The sequence below is a fragment of the Pan paniscus genome, chromosome 16 (assembly GCF_029289425.2).
Source record: "Pan paniscus chromosome 16, NHGRI_mPanPan1-v2.0_pri, whole genome shotgun sequence".
NCBI classification, from domain to species: Eukaryota; Metazoa; Chordata; class Mammalia; order Primates; family Hominidae; genus Pan; species Pan paniscus.
In genome coordinates, this window is record NC_073265.2 from 20,483,946 (window position 1) to 20,496,792 (window position 12,847).

Here is a 12,847-nt window from a genome sequence, read left to right on the forward strand (position 1 = left end):
TTGCCAGCTCAGCTCATTAGAGAGGATTCAGCAGGGAGTCAGTGACTCCAGGGGATAGTAGAGCTGCTGGATGGGAGAAATGTGGGTCCCTACATGATGGTGTGGTCCCTATCAGGCTGGCACATGGCAAGAAATAAACCTGCCTTGTGTTAAAGCGCTGAGATTTGTGGGGATGTTCATTTTAGCATGTAGCCAGCCCTAACTAATAAATAAAGCCTTTTTAAGAGCTAAAAAGTGAAGGTCCACCTAATATGGTTTGGCTGTGCCCCCACCCAAAATGTCATCTTGAATTGTAATCCCCATAATCCCCATGTGTCAAGGGTGGGATCAGGTGGAGGTAATTGGATCATGGGGGTGGTTTCCCCCATGCTGTTCTCATGATAATGAGTGAGTTCTCATGAGATCTGATGGTTTTTATAAGTGCCTGGCATTTCCCCTGCTTGTATTTCTCCTTCCCGCTGTCCTGTAAAGAAGGTATCTTGCTTCCCCTTCACCTTCCACCATGATTGTAAGTTTCCTAAGGACTCCCCAACCATGCTGAACTGTGAGTCAATTAAATCTCTTTCCTTTGTAAATTACCCAGTCTCAGGCAGTTCTTTATAGCAGTATCAAAACAGACTAATAGAGTAAATTGGTACCACAGAGAGTGGGGTGCTGCTATAAAGATACCCAAGAATGTGGAAGTGACTTTAGAACTGGGTACAGGCAGAGGTTGGAACAGTTTGGAGGGCTCAGAAGACAGGAAGATGTGGGAAAGTTTGGAACTTCCTAGACTTGCTGAGTGGCTTTGATCAAAATGCTGACAGTGAGATGGACAATCAAGTCCAGGCTGAGGTGGTCTCAGATGGAGATGAGGAACTTGTTGGGAACTGGAGCAAAGGTGACCCTTTTTATGCTTTAGCAAAGAGACTGGTGGCATTTTGCCCCTGCCCTAGGGATCTGTGGAACTCTGAACTTGAGAGAGATGATTTAGGGTATCTGGTGGGAGAAATTTCTAAGCAGCAAAGTGTTTAAGAGATGACTTGGTGCTCTTAAAAGCATTTAGTTTTATTCATTCACAAAGATATGGTTTGGAATTGGAACTTATGTTTAAAAGGAAGCAGAGCATAAAAGTTCAGAAAATTTGCAGCCTGACAATGCGATAGAAAAGAAAAACCAATTTTTTGAGGAGTAATTCAAGCTGGCTGTAGAAATGTACATAAGTAATGAGGAACCAAATGTTAATCACCAAGATAATGGGGAAAATGTCTCCAGGGCATGTCAGAGGTCTTCACAGCAGCCCCTCCCATCACAAGCCAGGAGGCCTAGGAGGAAAAAAACGGTTTTGTGGGTTGGGCCCAGGGCCTTGCTGCTTTGTGCAGTCTCAGGACTTGGTGCCCTGTGTCCCAGCTGTGGCTAAAACGGGCCAATGTACAGCTCAGGTTGCTGCTTCAGATGGTGCAAGCCCCAAGCCTTGGCAGCTTTCATGTGGTGTTTGGCCTGCAGCTGCACAGAAGTCAAGAATTGAGGTTAACCTCTGCCTAGATTTCAGAGGATCTATGGAAATGCTTGGATGTCCAGGCAAAAGTTTGCTGCAGGGGCAAAGCCCTCATGAAGAACCTCTGCTAGGGCAGTGCAGAGGGGAAATGTGGGGTCACAGCCCCCACACAAGAGTCCCCACTGAGGCACTGCTTAGTGGAGCTGTGAGAAGAGAGCCACTATTCTCCAGATCCCAGAATGGTAGATCCACCAACAGCTTGTACTGTGCACCTAGAAAAGTCGCAGACACTCAACACAAGCCTGTGAAAGCAGCCAGGAGTGGGTCTATACCCTGCAATACCACAGGGATGGAGCTGCCCAAGGCTGTAGGAGCTCACCTGTTCCATCAGCATGACCTGGATGTGAGACATGGAGTCAGAGGAGATCATTTTGGAACTTTAAGGTTTAACATTGCCCTACTGGATTTTGGACTTGCATGGGGCCTGCAGCCCCTTTGTTTTGGCTAATTTCTCCAATTTGGAATGGCTGTATTCACCCAATGCTTGTACCCCCATTGTATCTAGGAAGTAACTAATTTGCTTTTGACTTTACAGGTTCATAGGCATAAGGGACTTGCCTTGTCTCAGATGAAATTTTGGACTTGGACTTCTGGGTTAATGCTGGAATAAGTTAAGACTTTGGGGGACTGTTGGAAAGGCATGATTGTGTCTTGAAATGTGAGAACATGAGATTTGATTTGGAAGGGGCCAGATGTGGAATTATATGGTTTGGCTATTTCCCCACCCAAAATCTTATCTTGAATTGTAATCCCCATGTGTCAAGGGTGGGACCAGGTGGAGGTCATTGGATCATGGGGGTGGTTTCTCCCATGCTGTTCTCATGATAGTGAGTGAGTTCTCATGATAGTGAATGAGTTCTCATGAGATATGATGGCTCTCTAAGTGCCTGGCATTTCCACTGCTTGCATTTCTCCTTCCTGCTGCCCTGTAAAGAAATGTGCCTTGCTTCCCCTTCACGTTCCGCCATGATTGTAAGTTTCCTGAGGACTCCTCAGCCATGCTGAACTGTGAGCCAATTAAACCTCTTTCCTTTATAAATTACCCAATCTTGGGCAGCTCTTTATTGCAGTGTGAAAACAGACTAATACACCATCAAAATAAAGTTGATAAAACTGATAATAGCAAAAACCAAAGACAATAAACAAAGTTCTATATGAGAAAAAAATCATAGATATTTTAAAGTTATATAACAGAATAAGAAATTCTGGAAAAAACATAAAAACACGGCATTGGTATTCAAAGGACCAATTAAAAAATTGGCATATTATATGAATGTGTAATTTACAGGAAACTCAAATGACTAGTCAACAAATGAAAAGAGAATCAACCTTAGTCATAATGATGAAAATACAAATTCGACAAGATAATCACTAACCACCCTCACCCAAGCCCTCATGCATCAAATTGGCAAGGGAAAAAAAGCCTGAAAACATCAAGTCCTGGTGAAGTGAAATAGGTCGTTTTTAACATTGCTAGTAGGAGAATATTGGGCTAGTGGTGAGGTCAGCAGGGGGCATTTTTTTAGTATCTAAAATTGTTTTTAATATAGAATACACATTTTAATATAGAATACATATATAGAATTGTAACTGTACAATTCTGCCATTCAGTATCTTCCTGAGAGAACACTCTGCTTATGTGTACAAAGAGGCATGTCTAAGGATGTTCCCTACAGCATAGCTGGAAATGTAAAAAAAGTTTGTCCATAGGAGATTGGCTGAATCAAGCCTATTATATCAGTACCTGGACTACATTACAGGTGTCATCATGAAAGTGTCTCTAAGATATTAATGTGTTATAGCGTGATTAAACAATACTAACGGAAAAAGGTCTCATGGGTAGAAAACTGTCCAGAAGGAAAACTGGCTATGGTCATGAGGGCTCTCAGGAGCTCAGGACCCGGGAGGGAAGGAGCAGGACACTCATCTCTACTTTAAGGCCTCCCAAACTCTTTGCCCCCTGCTCACATAATAAACCATGCTTCAAGCATCATTTCCTACTGAAGCTATTAAATAAGATACAGGAAATGACAGGGGACTGGGCTCCAGATGGAGGCAGATGCAAGCAAGAGAAGAGTAGAAAGGTGCACTTTGTTTAGCAGGTGAAGTGATGTGGGCTGGAGAATCCATGCAGGCTGTGCTGGCACAAACCCCGGGGAAAGGCAGGGCTAGTTTTGAGTTGAAGTTTTGCCATTCTCTTCAAGTGTGGTCTTTAGGAAGTCACTAAACCCCTGTGAATCCACTTCCCCATCAATACATGCGGAAGATACCATATCTTTCTTAGAAATTTGTTAAGTTTAAATAAACCTAAATAAAAATATACTATCGGTCTGCCTGCCTGTCTGTCCACCTATCATCTATCTTCAATCTATATTCTATCTCTCCCTTTCTTGTTCCACCCACCTACCTACCTACCTATGTATCTTTTGATATATATTTTTTCCTGTCCGTATGTATCTATCTTTCTTATTAATTTTCTCATTGTCTGTCTGCCTTCCTCTTTCCTGATTTTCTGTCTCCCCTTCTGTTGGTCATGTGTCTGCTAAGTAGATGTCTAACTATCCACGTTTCTTTCTTTCTGCCATCCTGTCTATTTCTACCTGTCTCCATCCATCCATCCATCCATGCACCCACCCACCTATGCATGTTTCTGGGTGTCTATTTGTCAGTATGTCTGTAGGTCTTTGTGCTATATATCTGTCTACATGACCACCTGTCTGTCTCTCTATGCTAGAAACTCTCTGTTTTTCTGTCTGTCCATCTGGAGTCTCAATGTTTTTCCTTCTTGTCTGTATGTCTTTCAACCTATCTTGTTTGTCTGCATATCTACCCATATGCCTATGAATGTATTTATCTGATTATCCAAAACCTGCCTGAATGTCTGTCTATATATCCCCCTCCCTCCTTTCCTTTCTCCCTCTATACCTTTCTGTCTGACTGTGTTTCACTGTCTAATAATGACTGTCTAATTTCTCCCTGACAGTCTAATTTCTATTGACCACTGTTGACCTACCTTCATGGTGCTTGACACAGAGCAGAGCCTCACTCAAGGCTAGTTTACTTCCCCCTTTTCAGTTCCTTTCACTCCTTCATTGCTCCATTCCTACACTCAGCTGCCATTAACTGGGCCATTGCTCTGTGTTATGTGCTAGGGATACAACCTAAAATTAGGCAGGGTCTCTACCTTCTAAGATTATTTGGGCTGCTGGCCTAAAAAACAAATTAATGAGGCAGTTATATGATGCTTAGAGCTATGAGAGACAAGATGGTGTCAGGCACAAGGGAAGGGCACCCATGCTAGACTGGAGTGGAGGAGAGAGTGAGAGAGGCTCTGAGGAAGTGACATCTCATCTGAAAACCACAGAGGACTGGGGATTTTGCAAAGCAGAGGGCTGAGCTCCATGTAATTGGGGAAGGGGTATGGACAGTGGTGCAAAGCTAGAAAAAGGGAACAGGGTCCATGTAGACCTGGAGAACAACAGAGCCAGGACACAGTCAAAAATTCTAACTAAGGAATTCACAAAATTCAGACAAAAGAGACCAAAATTGACCTAAATAAATAGAGAGATGTATTGTTTTTATGGATTGTAAGATATACCACAGTTAAGATGTCAAGTATAGTCACACTGATCTATAAATTCAGTGCAATCCCAGCCAACATTCCAGCAGGTTTCTTTGTAGGCACAGACAAGCTGATTCTAAATCTATATAGAAAGATAAACTAGATTAGCCAAAACAACATTGAAAAAGAAAAAAGTTAGAGGACTCGCACACTTGATTTTAAGATGCATTATAAACCTCCTGTGGCCAAGACAGTATAGTATTGGGATAGTAAAGGATAGACACGTTTATTACTAAAACAAAAGACAACTGATTTTTGACAAAGGCACAAAGACAATTCAATGGAGAAAAGATAGACTTTTCCAAAAAATGATGCTGGAGCAAATGGACTTCAGTAAAGTAAACTCAATCTACATCTTACACCATATATAAAAATTAACTCTGAATGGATCATAGACTAGGTGTGCCTGTATGTTTAGGTGTCCATGTGCGAGCATGTGCATGCATGTGCTGTGTGTGTGCGTGTCCATGTGAGTGTGCATGTGTTTAATAGTGTGTATGTGTGTTTGTGACTTCTGTGTGCATGTTTATGTTGAGTGTGTGTGAATATATGTGCATGTTTGCATGCGCATGTGTGCGTGAATGTATGTGCACATTCGCATAACTGTGTGTGACTGTGCGTGTTAAAAAGGGACACAGGGAAGGGTGTTTAAGGGACATTTGGTTAGAAATCCCAGTGGGCTGGTTGCTTATACTTGGAAGTTTCCAGACCACTTAGAGTAAGTGGAACCAAGACAGTCAATGGCAGTGGCTCTTTCCATTAAGAAAAAAGAATTTAGATTTCACAAATACAGGAAAATTTCAGCTTTTGGGCTTTCTCATCGGCCCATATTAGTGGACTACTTACACATGTCAGCGACTGGTAAAATTCAGTGTTTTATTTTAGTGTCTATCTTTTCAAATAGAATAAACAATTTTCCCAAATAAAAAAATAAACATAAAGGAAATAAATATCTGTCATCATGTATGGCTTTGAACTTTTAAAATAGATAACAGTGAGATAGGTGGATTCTGAAGAACCCACCCAGCTTTCTATAATACCCTGTCAACTTTATGACCTAATAGATTAATCTACTAATTGTTTTCTTCTTTAGTTTCTTGGGTTTTCATTTTTAGTCACTAGAAACACTTATATAAATACAAATCCATGCAGGTATTCCAAAAATTCCTGGGGACAATTTATGTGTAGTCCCTGGTTCTCACTGCCTCAGTTTTGAAATGAGGATAGCAGTTTCTATTTTAATATGGTTGTGGTGGTGATTACATAGCATAGTGCCTGGCACATAGCAAGTACCAAAAAAAGGATAGGTACCTCATAAATATATACATCTACTATACACCCACAGAAATAAAAAAATTAAAAAGATAGGTATGATTATGATTATTGTGGTCATTATTTATGTATTTATTTGCAACATATTCTTAGATTAATAACCTTGGAAACCTAATAAAACCATCTGGAGTTCTATTCCTTCAGAAGATTTGCTTTTGGTACTTTTTATATCAAAATAACATATAATTTTTAAAAGGTTGGTTCTGAATTGAAACTGATGACTATGAAGTCCAAGTTTATAGGATCAGCTGTTTGAGTCAGAAAGAAACTGCATTCTTAAGCAGAAAATTTATTTGTCCACACTCCCCTGAGGAAAGAATGGTAAAGCCAATTTCATTCAAACACTAAGCATTGGCTCAAGACCAAATAAGAAGCATTGCAGCCCTGGATGATGTAGCCACAGTAAGTTGGAAGCAATAGATTTCAACAAAGAAAACGACTTTGCTACTGGCCAAGGATGGGGAATCTTTCTGACCTGCACATTGTCTCCACAAATAAGGTGCCTCTAGTTAAGCCTCCCTAATCAATGGCCAAGGATGCAATTACAGTTGCAGAGAAGTGGAACTCAAATGGAGTGGGAATAAAGAAAGGAAGATTAATAAATAATAGGAAAGAGGGAGTAGAGAAGCAGGAGAAAGGAGATGGGAGAAGCCGGCAAAGATGAAACACAGCTCTGCTGAGAAGCATATATCCAAGAACAATCAACACTATAAATTTCATGGATGCTGCATCAGTTACCTATTGCTGTGAAATGACGACTCCCAGATTTAGGGACTTAAAATAACACATATTCATAATCTCACCATTTCTGTGGGGCAGAAGTCAGAGTGCACCTTGGCTCAGGGTCTCTCACAAGGCTGCAACCAAAATGTGAGTTGAGGCTGCAGTCTCGTCTGAAGGCTCAAATGAGGAAGCATTCTCTTCCAAGCTTACTCATGTGATCATTCACAGAATTGTTTCTGAGGGTTGTTGAACTAAGAAGCTCAGTTCTTTGCCACGTGGGCCTTTCCATAGGTGAGATCACAACATCAGAGTTGTTTCATCAGAGCAACCATGTGAGAAGAGTCAGAGAGAGCCTGGGCAAGACAGAAGTCACAGTGTTTGTATCCTGGTCTTGGAAGTGACATCTGTCACTTCTGCTGTATTTTGTTTATTAACAGCAAGTCACCATGTCCAGCCCACACCCAAGGGCAGGGGACAACACAAAGATGCGATGTCAGGAGGCAGGAATGGTTGGGAGCTGTGTCAGAAGCTGCCTCCCACACATGGCCTTGCAGTATCTACACCGGAGCTCAAGTGCATTGTGCAGGCCAAAAAGCAGCACCTTCACCTGGAGCTACGTGATCACTCACAACTTGTCAATCACCATATTTTAGCTGATTGTTATGGAAACGTTGATTCCAAACTTGAAAAAGGGAAAAATGATGACTTCTGGAATCTGTGATATTCTGCTAGAATGCAAATAAGTCTGATTGATCCCATTCTGAAGCTCTTGAGCAGTGTGACAAATATTTATCTAATCATTCACAATTGGTTAAAATAAAGAGGTTTACAGCCCTGTGAGATTAGCCTGCAGAATTGATAGCTTATGACTTTAACTGCCTAGTAAACAAGTTAACTCCAAATTTGGCATTTTTTTCATTGCTTTTAGAGGTTTGCCTTAACTTAGCATCTTATTTCCGCATTTGTTTCCCAACTGACCTTAAAAATCCCAGTTACTGGCTGGGTGCGGTGGCTCACGCCTGTCATCCCAGCACTTTGGGAGACCAAGGCGGGTGGATCATGAGGTCAGGAGATCAAGACTATCCTGGCTAACATGGTGAAACCCTGTCTCTACTGAAAAACAAAAAACAAAAAACAAAAAAATTAGCCGGGCGTGGTGGCGGGCGCCTGTAGTCCCAGCTACTCGGGAGGCTGAGGCAGAATGGTGTGAACCCGAGAGGTGGAGCTTGCAGTGAGCCAAGATCGCGCCACTGCACTCCAGCCTGGGCGACAGAGCGAGACTCCGTCTCAAAAAAAGATCCCAGTTACCAAATGCTTGTGGAGCCAGATCATTTGTCTTTTTGCTGGTTCCCTTATTGATGAGTTAAATAAAGCTTTGGAACATGGCAACAGACGACTTTGCCTGAGAATTGAGCTTTTGCACGCTCTAGGAGTAAACCAGAACCAAGATGGACATAGGGAATTCAGCAAAGTGCTGAATAGACACTGGGTTTCTGGCCTTCTCTTGACTGGCTGACCCACCTTCACACACTTATGGGGCACAATGTCTGTGTGGATCGCAAGCCCCCAGGGGATTTAAGAACTGCCCTGAGGGTGTGTCTTCAAGCCTTTTGTGAATTTATACTTATGCCATCTCACGGGGGACTGTGTCTCTTTCCATGGCTCAGCACCAGGGCTTTGAAGAGTAAGCCCCAAAACCAAGTTCTGGGTGTGAGGGTTTCCTGGCTGGTGATGCTGTTGAACCCACACTGGGGAACACATACTGCCAGGCTGCTGCTAAGCAGGAGAAGGGAACAGGAAGAGGGAGATGCAGGGAGAGGCCTGGCCCAGGGCTGTGGAGGAGGAGGGGTCCTTTTCCCCTGAGTGTGGCCAAGGACCTGCAAGCCTCCTGGGAGTGGGCCTCTCTGCAGGGGCTTTGCCTTGGCTTCCAGCCACCTCCATTTGGTTCTCCAGCACACAGGCCATGAGCGTGGAGCTCACTCAAGACTAGAGAGCTCAGGTTTCCAAGTGGATAGACATTCTGCAGGATGTGCTTTGGGAAACTGAAAAAAAGCAGCACTGATATTTCCATCCACACACTCAAGTGAAACTCAGTGATTTCCTTGGTGTTGATGCAGAAGCAGAGGTTTGCTTTCACCTGCACTTCACTCCTCCCATAACCTTTGGGTTTGCTCCTGGGAAAGCAGAAAAGACACAGTCCCATCTCCAAGGAGCAGATCCAGAGGACGAGGAGACAAGCAAGGATTCCTGGCATATAAACCGCTGGTAAGAAGGAAAAAGGAGATGTGGAAAGGCTTCAGGGAAGCCTGGGGCTGGAGCCCACCAGAAGAGTCCTCCGGTCCTGGCAAACCCCAGGCTGGCTGGGTTGATATCGCCCCAGAAAGCAGGGGAACCCCACAGGGCCATCCCTTCAAGCTCAGCCCGACAAGAAGCCGACAGAAAGCATGTCATTTGGATGCAGGACACAGAGCGGTCTTCTCTGTGAGCACCAGCTCTCATCTGCTTTTAAGAGTTGTGGGGAAGAAAATGAGGCAAGTAACCTTTTCAGAGGAAGTATTTTTAAGATATTAACATGTTTTCCAACAGCAATTTTTTTGAAGACTCAGTCTAATTCATATTCGTGTGTAGCTTCTAAAATAACCTATATTTTCACAAACTGTTTTCTTGGTAAAATTTTCAAAACATTCTCAAGGAAGATGCATTCTGTGGCAATGGGATGCCAATAAAACTAAAAGGACTTGATTTAAATAGAAAAAAAAACCCACACATAATCTTCAAATAAAAGCCAAATTGGTTACTGACTGAAAGGCAAACCTGACAACAGACCAGGGAGGTTCAGGCCTAGCGAGGGGAGGCAGTTAAGGCTGACCGAGAGCAGGAGGAGGAAGCCGATGGGGGAGTGCACATCGGGACAGTGTTCGCTGATGAATACTTCCTGCCATAGTGGTTTCAGTCCCTATGCAACCTTTTAACTGCAGGGACACAGAGCGTGGGGCCTCTGCTCTGTCACTCAGATTTATTAGCATTTTTGCTAAAGGTCTTATAAGAGATCTCAGGAATAAAAGCAGCATCCAGTGGCTCTCGCCCATGTGTCTTGTGTCTGATAATAATTAACAGCTACTGCTTAGCAAGGCCAGCCACAGGCTGTACCCTCTGCCATATGCCTCCTGCGATGGTCACTCCCAGTCTCCTAATTGTAATTATAAGGACACTGAAGGTTTGTGAGGAGAAATGTTTGCTCGCAGTCACCCGCCTGTTGTATGACAGAGACAAGATGCATACCTAGATGCCTATCTGAATGGTCTAACTTCAGAGTCCTCCTCTTGACCACCTCAGTATATGCTCCCTTGTGTGATGACCCCACAACCACAGAAAATGTGAAACATGAAGGACTATGTGACAAAGAAAGTCTGAGGTCCCAATAAACTAATGGGTTCAAAATCATAACACAACCATCAAGGGATGCTAAGATCACTGGATGAAAATCAGCCAGGGAAGAGAATGTTCACAGGGCTTCAAAGTTTGCCCCATTGCTTACTAGTAAAAGACAAAGAATGTAAAAAGTGACTTTATAGGCTGGACGTGGTGGCTCACACCTGTAATCGCAGCACTTTGGGAGGTCAAGGCAGGTGGATCACCTGAGGTCAAGAGATTGAGACCATCCTAGGCAACATGGTGAAATCCCATCTCTACTAAAAATACAAAAATTAGCTGGGCGTGGTGGCAGGCGCCTGTAGTCCCAGCTACTCGCGAGGCTGAGACAGGAGAATCGCTTGAATCCGGTAGGTGGAGGTTGCAGTGAACCGAGGTCGTGCCACTGCACTCCAGCCTGGCGACAGAGCGAGACTCCATCTCAAAAAAAAAAAACAAAAAGTAACTTTATAAAGAGAACTCTTGTAGAAACGACCTTAGCCCAGTGAACAAACTTATCACCATGAGCCACGGTGTGCCCACTGATGTGCTGGAAAGAGAAATGGAGGAAATGTCTATCTTAATCTAAGTATGAGGAAATAATCAGACAGGTCCAGATTGTGCAGCACTCCATAAAACAAGTGGCTCAGACTCTTCAAAGACGTCAACATCACGAAAGAGAAAAATGAAAGCAGGCCTTTAGTTCAGATAAAAAGAGACATAACTGAATTCAGTGAGTGATACTTAATTGAACACTAGGCAGGGAAAAACAGCTATGATGAATATTTGGGGGACAATCAGGGGTATCTGGATAGGGACAACATATTTGGATAATATCACTTTATCGATATTATATTTCACAGTGGTAATAGTGCTATACTTTTGTAGAAGGTAGCTGTGTACTTAAGAGATGATGCCAAAGTGTGTCATGATGTCAGCAACTTACTTTCAAATGATTCAGACAAAAAGAATCAAACACACACAAACACATATTTACCATCTGTGTGTGTCTGTTTGTGTATAAACAATTGGTAAATCTGGGTGAAGAATTATGGGTGTTCACTTTTCTATTCCTTCAAGTTTTCTGTAGAATTAAAGCTTTAAAATAAAAAGTAGGCAAGAAGGTATATAAAAATTTTTGTTCCAAGAGTCATAAAGCAAAAGAATGGCTATGCTCTCAGTCAGATTAAAATTGTATTTTTGGATAAGAAGTAAGAGGAAACAGTAAAAGTAAAAATAATTAGTGTGTTAAGATAATGGCACTATTTTTCTTTTGCTTATAATATTTAAAAAATCAATAATGGTTGCAACAGATGACAAATTTTGCACTGGTATAAATCAAGTCACTTGTCAATCACTACAGTTGTTTTTTTTTTTCCTTTTAAAGAATAATGCCTATTATTCCAATCTCAAATTCTAATGCAGTATGAAATACATTTCATGACTCTTTCTCAATGAACCTTACACTTTATCTGGGCTTTAGATCTGATTTCCAGGGAGTCCACAGAACCACTACCAGCTCTATTGTCAGAGGCGGTGACTGCACTTGCCCCTTTGGCCTGCCACTAAGACCCCACGAACACAGGACTTACTTTTCAGACACCTGATTCTGGAGGTGTGTGGCAGTCAGGCATGCAGGCCAACACTGCGCCGTCCCTGCTGGAAATGGCCCATTGTTGCCCCAGTGGAAGGTGAGACCACAGCGCCTGAGAACTCTGGAAAAGACAATGAGAATAAAAGAGAATGTTCACACTTCATGGGAAGTAAGAATTAACAATTTCAATTTTAGGATTTTTTATATTTTAAAAATTAAATATTAATGTTTCAAATTTTTAAATGATTTTAAATATTTAACATGCATTTGAAATTGGCTGGTGAATCCCACAGCCCTGAATCCCACTCCCAACACACAATCCCACCCTTTAATTTTTAAATGAATGTCCCATCAGGAGACAGATGAGGATCAATGGGAAAAGTCTCATCCGTGTGGACTTAACAGACGTGAGGGTGGGCTCAGAGCCCCTAGAAGCTGATGTGCCAGGGGAGGGGACTTGTGCTTCTCAGCGGGGCTCGAACACTGAACTCTGACTTCTGAGATTCTGGGAGAGAGGTTCTGGGGGTGTGATCTGCAGGGAACCTCAAAGTGAGGGGGCTGTTCATATTCCACACAGTGGAACCAGGTGCACCCAATCTCGACTGGGCATCCCCTTGGTCAGCGGATG

General features: G+C 42.7%; 1 protein-coding gene across 1 annotated transcript in view; it reads right to left on the reverse strand.

Moving 5' to 3' along the window:
• The window catches only part of OTUD7A (OTU deubiquitinase 7A), a 388,370-nt gene that overhangs the window by 195,156 nt on the left and 180,367 nt on the right, over positions 1–12,847 (reverse strand). Inside the window, exon 2 of the mRNA XM_034938456.4 lies at positions 12,218–12,340. The gene's annotated coding sequence lies outside the window, so the exon portion shown is untranslated. The remainder of the gene's footprint in view (positions 1–12,217; positions 12,341–12,847) is intronic.